This window comes from Podarcis tiliguerta (genome assembly GCF_965153285.1).
Source record: "Podarcis tiliguerta genome assembly, chromosome: 1".
NCBI lineage: Eukaryota > Metazoa > Chordata > Lepidosauria > Squamata > Lacertidae > Podarcis > Podarcis tiliguerta.
Window position 1 is genome coordinate 51,122,036 of NC_139534.1, and position 13,352 is coordinate 51,135,387.

A 13,352-nucleotide genomic window follows, 5' to 3' on the forward strand; every position below is an offset into this window, starting at 1 on the left:
CCTCCAACCGCCTCCAGGCACTCACACAGGACATTCACTGCCTTCACTGGTTCTGATTTGAAAGAGAGGTAGAGCTGGGTATCATCTGCATATTGATGAACACCCAGCCCAAACCCCCTGATGATCTCTCCCAGCGGCTTCATGTAGATGTTAAAAAGCATGGGGGAGAGGACAGAACCCTGAGGCACCCCACAAGTGAGAGCCCAGGGGTCTGAACACTCATCCCCCACCACCACTTTCTGAACATGGCCCAGGAGGAAGGAGAGGAACCACTGTATGACAGTGCCCCAAGCTCCCAGCCCCTCTAGACAGTCCAGAAGGGATGGTATGGTTGATTGCATCAAAGGCCACTGAGAGATCCAGCAGAACTAGGAAACAGTTCTCACCTTTGTCCCTAGCCCGTCAGAGATCTTCAACCAGCGTGACCAAGGCAGTTTCAGTCCCATGATGAGGCCTGAAGCTGATTGGAAAGGATCCAAATGGTCCGCATCCTCCAGGCGTACCTGGAGTTGTTCAGCAACCACCTGCTCAATCACCTTGCCCAAGAATGGAAGATTTGAGACTGGGCGATAGTTGGCCATACTGGCCGGGTCTAAAGATGTTTTTTTTTTTTAAGAAGCAGTTTAATGACCACCTCTTTCAGCGGATCTGGGAATGCTCCCTCACAGAGAGAAGCATTCACCACCCCGCAGAGCCCATCGCCCAGCCCTTCCCGACTTGCTTTTATTAGCCAGGATGGGCAAGGATAAAGGAGACAGGTAGTTGGTTTCACACATCCAAGCAGCCTGTCCACATCCTCGGGGGTAATGGATTGAAATTGATTCCATGCAACTTGACCAGACAGGGTTCTAGCACTTTCCCGCCCCGGCCCTACTCCCACGGTGGTGCCTACCTCCTTCTGAATATGTGAATATGAGTGACTTTATCTGCAAAAAACTTTGCAAAATCGTTGCAGGAGACCTTGGAGTCTTTACAAGATCCCGGTGGTGTTGGTGGTTCCATTAGATTGCAAACCACCTGAAAGAGTCTCCTGCTACTATTTTCTGCAGATGCAATAGAGGCGGTGAAGAAAGTCTTCTTCGCCATCGCTATCGCAACTTGGTAGGCTCGACGTTGAGCTCTAACCCATGTCCGGTCCGATTCAGAATGAGTTTTCTGTCACTGACACTCTAGCTGTCTCAGTGATTCTTTCCTCACCCTCAGCTACAAAGAAAACCACGGGTCTGTCCGGGCTCCATGCAATTGGAGAGGGCGCTTCGGAGCCAGTCAGTCAATAGCCCTGGTTAACTCCGCATTCCAGCGGGCCACCAGGGAATCAGCTGAAAGGCCATCAACATGGGATAAAGCATCCCCTACCACTCTCTGGAAACCATTTGGATCCATTAAGTGGCAGGGGCGGACCATCCGAGTAGATGTGATCCCAGCAGGGGGCAAAAAAATAAGAGCACTACAAAGTCTTATCTGGCTAGAAATGCTAAACTGAACAAAATAACAATCGGCATGGCCTAATGGAAATGGCTCACCAGTGATACTCCAGAGGAAAGCAAGGCCTCTTGCTGACACCTTTTTAGCTCCAGGTGGCACAATATTATGAAAAATGTGTCTGTACTTTGAAAGAGAAGTACAATCAATTAAAAAACTGGCTGCACGAAGTGAGGGGAGGTACATGCTCATTGCTTTTCTCTACACCAAGTCAGTTCAATAAATTGAACTCCCAGCTTACACTACAGCCAGTTAGCTAAAACTCAGATAATGTGTTCATACAGAAAGGACTGATTTAGGTTGAAATGAACAGAAGTTGGCTTTGGTGTGTAGTAAACAGTCCATGTCCACCTTCCCATGTTAGCTTTCTGCAATAAGAGCCACTGCAGAGCAACTCCTTGAGGAGCCCCATGTCACGTGGAAGAAATCTACTCCAGCTGTGGCCCTCCCAAAGACAGAGGGGCTGATGTAGAGAGGCAGCACATAGCAGACTTCTCTCACGTACCAGGAGGCTTTCCACACCACTGCTTTATGTGGCAGAGGCACCCATGTCGCAGAGAGGCAGAACACTATGCATCCAGAAAGCCAACAGGCATGCAACAGAGCTAGCTGTCTTCTGCCTGGTAGTTCTCACTCCCTTGTCCCTCTGACTCACCACTGCCATCACCCCATTCTAAGATACGGCTGTACATTCTATGTTTGTCCACTACAAACTCCCCTTGTTCAACCTCTCAAGATAGCAATTGTTTCCCTGAAAACAAAGCATGGCTTCTTCCATATCACTCCGCTGCAGGCAGTACAAGCCGATGGAGCTTGTTGTTGCAGCAAGAGAGAGAAAACGTCCCACATCTGTGTATAGAGAGGAGAGACGGAGAGAGAGAGACAAAGCTGCTTCCTTCTCTCTGCCCCACATTGTCACCAGCAACTGCATTTGCTTTTCAGAAACCATGGAATCAGAAGCCAAATACAGGGAGGAAGTAAGTTAGCAAAGTGCCAGAGCTAAAAACATGTCACTCTTGCATTCTTGTTGCAGCAACCCTGCTCTAACCACCAGCGATGGCTTGCTCGGCATACATCCTTGATGTTTTCTGCCTTTAACTGGAATCATTTACACAGCCTGTGGTTCTTTAAGGCATTTATAGCACAAGCCTAATCGCATCTCCTCAGAAGTAAGCCCTACTACATTCAGTGGGGCTTTCTCCTAGGTCAAGGGGGTTAGGATTGTAGCCTTAATCAGACTCCTTGAGTGAAGGCTGAAGTGCCAACATGTAGCTTTGTAGAACAGTTCTTCCCACACAACCAGCACACCAGGAACTGAAAGTACAGCATAGCAGTACCATCTACTTCTCAAGAAAAAGAAGGCCTGTTCAGGGACTCACTAATTATCTGCTGAGTCACAGTCACATGTGATTTAGGAATTAGGTGTGGTCCTACTTCTTCCCTTGGAAAAGGAGTCAGGAGGGGAGGAGACTAAAACGGAATGGTCCCAGAGAGAGAGAGAGAGAAAGAATCAGAAAGCTTCTGATTTTTTTCCTAGGTTTCTAGAGGAACAGGTGTCTGTTGCAGCAAAATCAAGCCTTGTGGCACCTTAAAAACAAACTGCTTTTTTACTGCACAATGCCAAAGCCTTTCAGGGCTGTAGCTCAGGGGTAGAGCATCTGCTTTGCATGCAGAAGGTCCCAGATTCAGCCCCCAGCATCTCCAGGCAGGGCTGAGTGAGATTCCCTGTCTGAAACCCAGCAGAGTTGCTGTAGTCAGTGTGGACAATACTGAGCTACATGGACCCAATGGCATCAGTCCTTATAAAGCAGCTGCCTATGTAAGAGCTTGGAATACATGGCATTTCATACTATGAATAGTGCAGTGCACAGCAGCAGAGGCCTCGCACCAGTCTGTTTTTAGCAAGAGACTCTAGATCCCAGAAACTGAATAATTCTGAAAGTGACGAAAGTTTTTTTGGACAGCGTCCACTGTGATCCTATCAGCCTTAACACAAGCTGCAATTCTTTCTAGGTCATGAGACACCAAAGCTAAAAGCAAAACTTCTGACTTCTGCAAAAGAAAAAAGATCTATGGGAAACACCTGCTTTTGTTTTCTGCCCTTATTCCTTAATACTTCATAGCTGTCAACTTTCCCCTTTTTTTAAAGGGAAATTCCCTTATTCCGAATAGGATTCCTCGCAAGAAAAGGGAAAAGTTGACAGCTATGCTTTTCTTTATACTTGGAACCCAGCGGATGCCTTATACAAACATTTCTGTTGGCTAAGTTTTCAAAAACATTAACAATACTGGGCTGCACCCAGCTAAGTTTTACTCAGAATAGACCCACTGAAATTCAGGAACATGACTAAATTGGGTTCATGAATTTCAATGGGTCTATTCTTGTGTAAAACTTGATTGATTACAACCCAGAACTCCCACGGTGTCCAATGGGGCTTATTCCCAGGCAAGTCTGCTTTAGGACTGTACCCTCAGTAACATACAGTGGTACCTCGCAAGACGAATGCCTCGGAAGACGAAAAACTCGCAAGACGAAAGAGTTTTTCGTTTTCTGAGTTGCTTCGCAAGATGGATTTCCCTATGGGCTTGCTTCGCAAGACGAAACGTCTTGCGCCTTTTTTTTAAAACCGTCAATGCATTCCTACGGGAAACCGTCAATACGCAGTGGTGCTTCGCAAGATGAAAAAACTCGTAGAACGAAAAAACTCGCAGAACAAATTAATTTCGTCTTGCGAGGCACCACTGTATCTGCAAATGGCCACTGCAGGTATTAGTCCACGTGTCTTACTATCCTTCCCATTATAGAAGACTTTCTCAACCTGGTGTCCTCCATTCATTTTGGACTACAGCTCCCATAAGTCCCAGCCAGCCATTTAGAGACAGATTGCATATTACACAGGAGTTCTGCAATCAGATCTCCTGATATTTTTGGGTTTTGCTTTGGTGCCTTTGTGGGGGGGGGGGCTCCAAAGTTGGAGCTTCAAGAGAGGAGGGAGGGGAGTAAATACCTCCTCCACCTAGCCCCACATTGGTTCAATAAAATTTTTATTGGTTCAATAAAATTTGAAGGACCTCATCAAAACTATAGGAAATCCAATCACAATTCTCCAGTGTTACACGTACATTAACCTTGAGTCAATATGTTATATAGTTCCATCTACCTCTCATGTTTTCTCATAAAACTCTCCTCAAGTCACTCCCCAGTGTTCTTTTCTCTCTCTATTCTCTTTCCTTTCATAGGTACAAATATAATATTGCATTTAGCTGGAGGGCTCCGGATATTTTGAATTCTGATGAAGTTTTTGCTCTGTTCCTAGGCTCAAGCAAACTTTACAAAAATCCCTTTCAGAGCTAAAGCTGGGGCAGGGAAAACATGACACCTCCTATTATGAATAGGGCAGGGCAGGAAAGGCCTCACGGTTCCATCAGTCTATTTTTAGCAAGAGGCTTCAGGACCAGAAACTGAACTGTTCTGCAAGTGAAAGAAGCTTTTTCTGGGTGATGCATTTCATGAAATAAGTAAGATGAGCACTCATAGTTGGGGATGAAGGAGCAATCCTTTTTAAACAGATGTATGGATGGAATTTGTCCACACTGAACCATTCTTTCCATCAAGTGCAAGTCATTCATGCATTGCCGGTTACAGAAAAAGAAAGCCTGGCTAATCATATGCAAAATTATAAGCAGGAACAAACATATATCATCCATGTAAAAGTCATGCCCCATGCAATACAGGACTACATTTCTACGATCTAATTTTTGTAAATATAAATACCTAAGCACTTTTACGAGTTATATGCATTGTTGTATGCTGAAGTGCACATGTACATAATGTTCCAGTATAATAATGCAAGAATTGTTCATGGTTTTAGCAAAACCAGTAAAAAAAGTAACTTGCTCCTCATCAAGATCAATGAGCAAGACAGAAACTAGAAAAAATCCTATGGATAAGTTTGGCATCAAGATTTTCAGAACATGTTGATTGCCACTCACAGGGTTCATTTCCTTTAAAAAGAAAGTTCTGATGCCTAAATTTGATCCCCAATGCCTCTGGTCTGGATGCTCAGATCCAACCCCGCTCCTTTTGTAGCTTCAACACACCTACAGTGGTATCTCAGCTTAAGTACTTAATTCGTTCCAGAGGTCCATACTTAACCTGAAACTGTTCTTGACCTGAAGTACCACTTTAGCTAATGGGGCCTCCTGCTGCCACCGCACTGCCACTGCGCGATTTCTGTTCTCATCCTGAAGCAAAGTTCTTAACCTGAAGCACTGTTTCTGGGTTAGGAGAGTCTGTAACCTGAAGCGTATGTAACCTGAAGCGTATGTAACCCGAGGTACCACTGTACAAACAGAGCTCTGTAAATTTGCTTTGTCACTTATCGTACTGACTTTCTCAGCTTGTGGATGTCATATCCAGACCATTTGGGGTCAAAAAAAGAAGGTCCAATGTTCCATTTTCTTTTAAAATAATGGTTGTTACTGCAGTGTCAGGGCCGGGGGGTGGCGGCACACCTCTCTTGTGTTGTTAGAATATTGCTCTTGGATTGAATCCTTTAAACTAAAAGACCAGACCTCTGCACGACGAACTGGTTTTCCCTAATGCAGCTACCTTTTTAAATTGTAGAGATGGCTTAGGAGAATGTGAAACTAGCAAAGCACAGAGAAGTGCTCAATCAGCTCAGACTCAAAGCCTCTGCCAACAAGGCCCCAGAAGTACAGCTCTAATTGAGAGAAAGAGCTGGGGATAGTCGTGTCAGGGAAAGAGGTTTGTTTGCTCTTGCCAAGTGCTTTGATTATTTCCTACTTCTTTCCCGGCAAAGGCTTCTAAGCCTTTTACAGCAGCAAAACTGGAAGAAAGTCAACAGGTGCAGCTTCATGACAAAGAAACATTTCTGTCTCACGACTGGAGTACCTGATACAGTTGCCAAGGGGGGCTTCCGGCTTCTGGAAGCCGTGGAGAAAGTCAGCCGATGTCTGCAGGGAGCTGATGCAAACCAGCAGCTTCCCTTATAGAGGCAGTCATCACAAGGACTGATTAAAAGCCATGTTGCACGTGTTGACCAAAAGGCAGACAACACAAGATAGCACCGCTTTTATACTCGATGTTCTGAATGCAAAATATTTTTTTTTATTTTAATTGCTGTTTTAGTAAACGTTTCCCCCCAGGAATGGGTATACAATAATATTTAACGCGGAGGGCCACCTTCAGATGCAATCCACCAATATTTTCAAGCTTCATCTTGTAAAATGCCCCCTTTGCATCAACAACAAAAAATAATGGACAGTTTTTCTTTATAAATCTCAGCACTGGAGTAGACCTTTTATTTTACATTATGTGACACTTTGCTCAGAACCATATAAGCAGACCTTCCAATACCCCTATAAGATATTTCTGCAAAGAGTTTTAAAACCTGTTTTAAAAAACGCACAGCACAGAGCCCATGCTGAATCTCTGGATCACGGGTGGGTACCGTATTGGCCCAAATATAAGCCGCACCCGAATATGAGCTGCACCTTTAAAACTGGAAAGGGGGGGGAGAGAGAGAAAAAAAATCTGAATATAAGCCGCTCCATTCCTCACTGATCCTGGCTGCGTGGGGGCAGTGGGGGAGAAAGAGCTGCTCTGCTGCTCTGGGTTGGCAGCCTTTCCCCTTCCTCACTCCTTGGGGGAGAGGACAGGGACTGCATACCGTAAGGTTGCGAATATAAGCCACACTTTAACTTTTCACAGTCGGGATTTGGGGGAAAAGCAAGGCTTATATTCAAGCCAATACGGTAACTCTCTGCCCAGTCCCCACAAGTACATTTTTCTCTCTCTCACCCACATCCTTACTAGACCCCCCACTTGGGAGAGGCAGGAAAAAGAATAAAGGTAGACCCAGCACTGGGATGGGGCAGAGACGTCTTTGCTCAGCCCAGTGCCCTGATGGGGATGCAAATTGCTCCCTCCTGATTTGATGAGTGAAGAGGGAACAAGAGTTGTATGGTGGTTAGATTGTCAGACTCCCCGCTCAGCCATTGTTCAATGGGTGAACTTGGGCCAGTTATTACCACTCAGCCTAACCTATCACACCAGGCTGCTTCGAGGAGTGAATGCAGAGGAGAAAAGCACATATTCCTGCAATGAGCCCTTTGGGGGTAAGATGATATAGAAATGTAGTAATATGTAACTAATTAGGCACAGATCAGCTGAGAAGGTGCAGTGTGTGTGCAGGCTGTGTTTATGCATACATTCAGGGTGTGTGGACGTTTATACAGAAAGGTTTTTTAAATCCAGTTGCCCTTCCCAGACCTGGGAGTAGGAAAGAGCGTTAGCCATTTCACATCTCAGCACAAATTGTTATGTGTAGCCCCCGCCTGCCCATCTGACTTCGGGAAACAAAGAGGTCAATTGAGGAAAAGGAATCCCAGACTCCCAGCCAAGTTGGAATCAATCAGAATGGAAAAGTCAAGTCATGCTTCCTCACTCGCTTTGCTCCCTTCTGCTCCAGAAGATGTAAGTTGGGAAAAGAAGAACAAATGCCTGGGAAGAAACTGATCAGGAACATTACAGCAAAGCTGTGCCACAGATATGTCTCTAGTCCTGTACACAGTTTGAGGAGCTTCAGCTGATCTGCTGGTCTCACTGTCCTCCTCCTCTACCACCACCCAACTTGTTTCAAACCAAATATGGTGGCTGGTTAGATTTGGCTTGCGTTTGTAAAAAACACATCATGTTTTAATATTTTTTCTACCACATGTTTTTGATTCCCACAATGGCCTTGGGCCAATCCGGTTGCTAACACAGCAAGCCAATACATGTCTCCTTAGAAGTAAGCCTTGTTGTATTCAATGGGGTTTACGCCCAGGTAGGTGGCAACTGGATCGCAGCCTAAGCTCAAGCCTTCTTTCTTCAGCTCACCAGCCTTTTAGAGCAGAGGCTGCATGGGAAGGCCTGGGAAAAAACCCAGAAAAAATGGGGGGGGGGCAGGTTTTTTTCCAGGCCTTCCCATCTCCAAACATGTGCAAAACTGAGCCATGCTACTTAGACCTTTGCAAACAGGAGCTTTTCAATTTAAACCTAAGTCTTCAAAGCTAGGTGACGCTCTTTTCTCAAGGAAGCCAAGAGAAAATAGTTACTATTTCCCAGGTCCTTATTTGAAAGTTCAGAAGAGGGATGAATAGGAGAATCCCCTTAGGGAAATGAATGCCCAAGAAGATGCAGAGTGGCTAAAAAGCTTCAGGTTGGTAAGGCAGGACACGTTGCCCAGGTTCCTTACTAAGCATAGCTGCTTGGGAAGGACTGGTGATCAACCTCCCTACCCTGGGGCTGAAGAGATTCTATAACTCTGTTTTTAAAAATGTCTGAGGAAAGGGTGGGGCTACAGCTTCAAGAAGCCAAAGCGTTTGCTTTGTATGCAGAAAGTCCCAGAGAGCAGCTGCCAATCATCATGGAAGACAGCACTGGGCTAAATGGGCCCAAACTGCCTGCCCTGAAATATGGCAACATTCTATGTAGCTCAAGGGAACTCTCAGCCCCCAGATATCCTTGGAATCTCATGTGTTCACTGCAACTGATTTGTTTCGAGAAACAAATGTATATGTGAGAAAGAAAGAATTGAAGTATCCAAGGATGAAAAGGCCCGTTCTCGTGTTGCCACCCTCCAGACCTCATGTGGAGGAGGCATATGAAGAAAGGCCTCAGATGAAGAACACAGAAACTGGGGTGGTTTATATGGGGAGGGGCAGTCCTTCAGGTATTGTGGGCCTGAGCCATTTAAGTACTTTGAATTGGGTCCAGAAGCTAATTGGTAGCCAGTGCAGTTGGACCAAATTAACCTGTAAGCCTTAGAATTTCTCCAAGCATCCATCTCCCTCTTGCTACTCCCTAGCCCTGCTTTGGTTACACAAGCTCACTATTAAGATTCATGACCCCAGACTGTCACTAATATGTAGGAGGGATTCAATGCATACTGTAGATTTAGGTTTCCCTAATTAAAGTGGATTAAAGCCCTCTCTGCTCTAGCACAACAAACTGACATATAAAAAAAAAGAATAAACATTTTTGAATTTTGAAGAGTGACAGGGAAATACATTAAAGGCTGTAAAACGAATGAAGGACTAATGGGAAGACATTCAAACACCACACAAGCCAGCCAAGAAGAATGCAAGATAAATGCTCATTGTTGTATAACCACTCCATATACAAGTAAGAATAAATGCTCAATCAAGGCCATTTTCAAAAACCTTTTCAGTAGGCATCTAAAATAATACAATGAAGAGGCAGGGAGTTTCAAGGTACAGATTCCAATCTGAGGTGTGCTTGCCAATTAAAGTGGCCCATAGTACAACAGTGGGCCATAACTTAAGAAAAAGTCCAGTGTGTGATGGATACAAAAATGAATTTTAATTGAAGTTTTGGTTATACAGTATACATGTTTGTTCTGGGTAATAAATTTGTTGACTTAAAAAAAACCAACAGATTATTTGTGAGTGACAGTCCAAGAAGAAATTTAAAGGATTATTAATAGTAATACATTTCTTCTCAAGGATTGTGACAACAACATGACCAAACTTAGCAACCATGTCTAGTTTGTTTGTTTAAGACACGTGTGTGTGTGTGTGTGTGTGTGTGTGTGTGTGTGTAAAAAGCCAACGAAATCCAAGCCATGCATTGAAGAATTCAGAGTTTTTAGTCTTAGCGACACAGCTAGGTTGGGGAATCCCAGGGATGGGGATGGTAACGTCTACTGAAATGGAAGAGAAGGTTAAATATTTTACTGTAAAATGACTGCATTTGACAGATCTAGGGAGATGGGAAGGAACAACAGCAAGAGGAGACAGAAAGCGGGACAGAAAGGAATCATCAAGGCTGGGAACAGGTTGGTCAGGCAAGGGAGTAAAATAGCCTTGTCATTTCGGCAGACAAGTGGAAAAACCAAGGGACATTGTCAGCGGAGCAAATGTCAAAAAAGGTCACCCAGCCCTTGCCCCACCCCATTACATCACAGTGTTTCTATGAGCATGACTCTTTCACAAAGTTCTGTCTGGCTTCCTCTTCTTCCTTAGAAGCTGCATCTTTTGCTAACTCCACATCTCTTGTCCCTGTGGGCTTGGCACTTAGGCAAAGTTTCACTAGAGGGAGGGGATTCTGTGGGCCCACTGTAGAAAGAGCTGGTCTCTCCCTCCCTCCTGCTGTGCCCCAAAAAGTCCTCCCCCACTTAAAAGCCAACTCCCCTCTCCTGGAAAGGAGTCTTAGGCTACAATCCTAACCGCACTTACCAGGGCTTGCTTTGGCACAATGCCTACCCATTCTCAGATGGTGGGAGGGCCTCTTTGCTGATTATCTTAGGAGTGCAAACATGAAACAGACAGATGACTGGGGTAACCCCACCCATCAAAAACACTAAAACTAAACCAATATGCTAAAGAAAAAGTAAAAACCAGATTGAAAACTTCCATGATCTAATATTCCAGCCAAGGAATAAATGCAGTCAGGTGACTGGAAATAACAAGGGAAGACTGAGCTTCTGCCTCTGCTTCGGGTGGGGAGTCGAGGCCGACCAACTACGCCAATCTCTCAACCCAGATCTTTTTACCGAAACCAGTCCCTGAAAAGCAGGACGAAATTGCCATACCGAGAGCAGGCTCCCTGGGAGAGCCACTTAGGTATAATATGTGCCAAGGCTTAGCCACAGAATCTTTCCGCGCCCTGGCTACGTCTCGGAATATGTGCGGTAATGAGCTCCTCCGGGCATACGCAGAGAGTTACCAGCCCCCCTTGCGCACAAAAACGAAACCGCCCGGCTCTGCTTCGTTTACACTCTGGCAACGATTTCACAAGCAGCGCCAGGACGTGCCTTTTGGCCGTTCAGCACCAGGTGCCAACCAGGCAAGGCGATCCAATGGCGGGTACCGGCTAGCGCAGGGCCAGCGCCAGGCACCGGAGCCCCGCGCTCGGCTGCTTCCCAGAGCGGAGCAGCTCTGGCTACCGTCAGGATCAAAACAGAGCAAACTCCGACCAAGGAGTCAATAACCTCGGGAGAAGGAATAAAAAACCGAGTGTGTGTTTTTTAACAAAACTTCAGAAGGCGCGAACGCACCAAGGGCGCACAGAAAAACTTGCCCGGGAGGGAGGAAGAGAACGCATCTCTTCTGGGTCCCCACCCGCACCTGCTAGGGCGCCCGGGGATAATAATAAAAAAAAAAGCCACAACCCCGCAACGCATCGGGCTTCCTCACGAGCAACCCCTTCCCGAAAGCGCAGGCCCTCCTTTCCTTACCTTGGTGCTGGCGCTCGGTCTCCACAGACTTAAGTTTTCTTCTCTCGCAGCAGCCGCGACTCTGACACAAAACTTAACAACACTTCTCTCGTCCCAGCCCTTGGGAGGCGAGGGCGGGGCGCGCGGGGGAACGGAGGGAGGCGGCGCCCGGGAAAAACCCAGCCCCTCCCGTCCAAAAGGAATATGTTGCGAGCAGCTGCGTCCGAGGAGCTCAGGGTGCCTCCAAGTGGCTCGATCGGGTCCTGCCGCCGGAAGGTTGCGCCCATTTGTTGTTTGGAATGAGCTTTCTTTGACGTGGAAGCGCGCAGAATCTGCAACATGTCACGGCTTTAGCCCAGCGAGATCTATTTCGCCTAGGGCAGTGGTTTTCAACCACTGTGTCGTGGCACCCTGGGGTGCCTTGAATGATGGTCACAGGGGTGCTGCGGCTGCAAGCAACACTGGCCTCTGTCCCTCTTCCCTTCCCTCCCTTGCAATGGCCTCCTCTTATGGCCTCTAGCATCGCTGCCTCCCAAAGGATTGCTCTAGCATCGCTGCCTCCCAAAGGATTGCTGTTTGTTGCAGCAGCCCTGGATATAAACTCAATGGTGCCTCTAGGGTTGGCCAGGGGGTGCTTCCCAGGGCCCTGTGGGTAATGTGAGGAGGCACCTCTCTTTGGGGCGGGGCAGCGTGGGGGGCAGCTCAGAGACCAGAAGATTCCCAAGGAGAGAGGAGAAGAAGGGAGACTGAGGGATCACTCCCCAAAGGAGGGTGTTTGAAAAGGGGTAAGGAGCTGTCAGCTCTGCAGGCAAGGGGTGACATAAATGGGCTCCTGGGCCCCACAAGGGTGCCACAGAAAGAATGTGGTTGGTCAAGGGAGACAGGGACCCAAATAGGTTGAAAACCTCTGGTCTAGGGGTGAAGTTTTGAAAGGTGTGTGAGAAACCTGTTTATATGGGGGTCTTTTTTCAGGCTGAGGGCCACATTCCCCACAAGGCAACCTTCCAAGGGCCACACGGCATTGAGTGGGGGGCTAAAGCAAAACTGGGCGAATAAATGAATTGTACAAACGCTTCCCTTAGTGAAGTAGGCTACCTTCCAGACAGGAATGGGCTCTTTCAAGTTCTGCACGGCAGGGTTGGCCTGACAAGGGGTGGTTCAGGAGTCCCAGGCAATCTCCATCCAATACTAAAATGGATGGTTTTGGTTTTTGGAATTAAACATTCAACACATTGTATACAAACATTCGCGTGCTGTTCAAGATCTGCCAAGGTGTTAAAGAGCTCCTCTTGGGGGATCCCACAGACGCCGTGGGGATGCAGGAAAGGGCCTTCTCAGTTGCGGCTCCCAGGTTCTGGAACTCCCTCCATGGAGAAGCCAGACTTGCTCCCTCTTTGCTGTCCTTCTGCCGGCAGGTGAAGACTCTGTTGTTCAAACAGGCTTTTGGGAACTGTCTGCTTTTAATGAAAGGGCTGGTGCCACACTGTTTTTATCATAATTATTTGTAAGTTTTAAATAGATTTTTTATGTGTATGTAGTTTTAATTCTTTCAGTGTTTAATCATTTTTAATTATTGATCTTTTCCATGTTTTTAGCGATTCTTGTTTTTATCTTTAAGCCATCGTG

The 13,352-nt window shown here is 46.4% G+C and overlaps 1 protein-coding gene across 1 annotated transcript in view; it reads right to left on the minus strand.

The window, feature by feature from the left end:
- LOC310673274 (protein lifeguard 3-like) overlaps positions 1-11,891 on the minus strand; it is a 34,489-nt gene extending 22,598 nt beyond the window's left edge. The window contains exon 1 of the mRNA XM_083431583.1: positions 11,748-11,891. The gene's annotated coding sequence lies outside the window, so the exon portion shown is untranslated. The remainder of the gene's footprint in view (positions 1-11,747) is intronic.
- Positions 11,892-13,352: the final 1,461 nt, after the last annotated feature.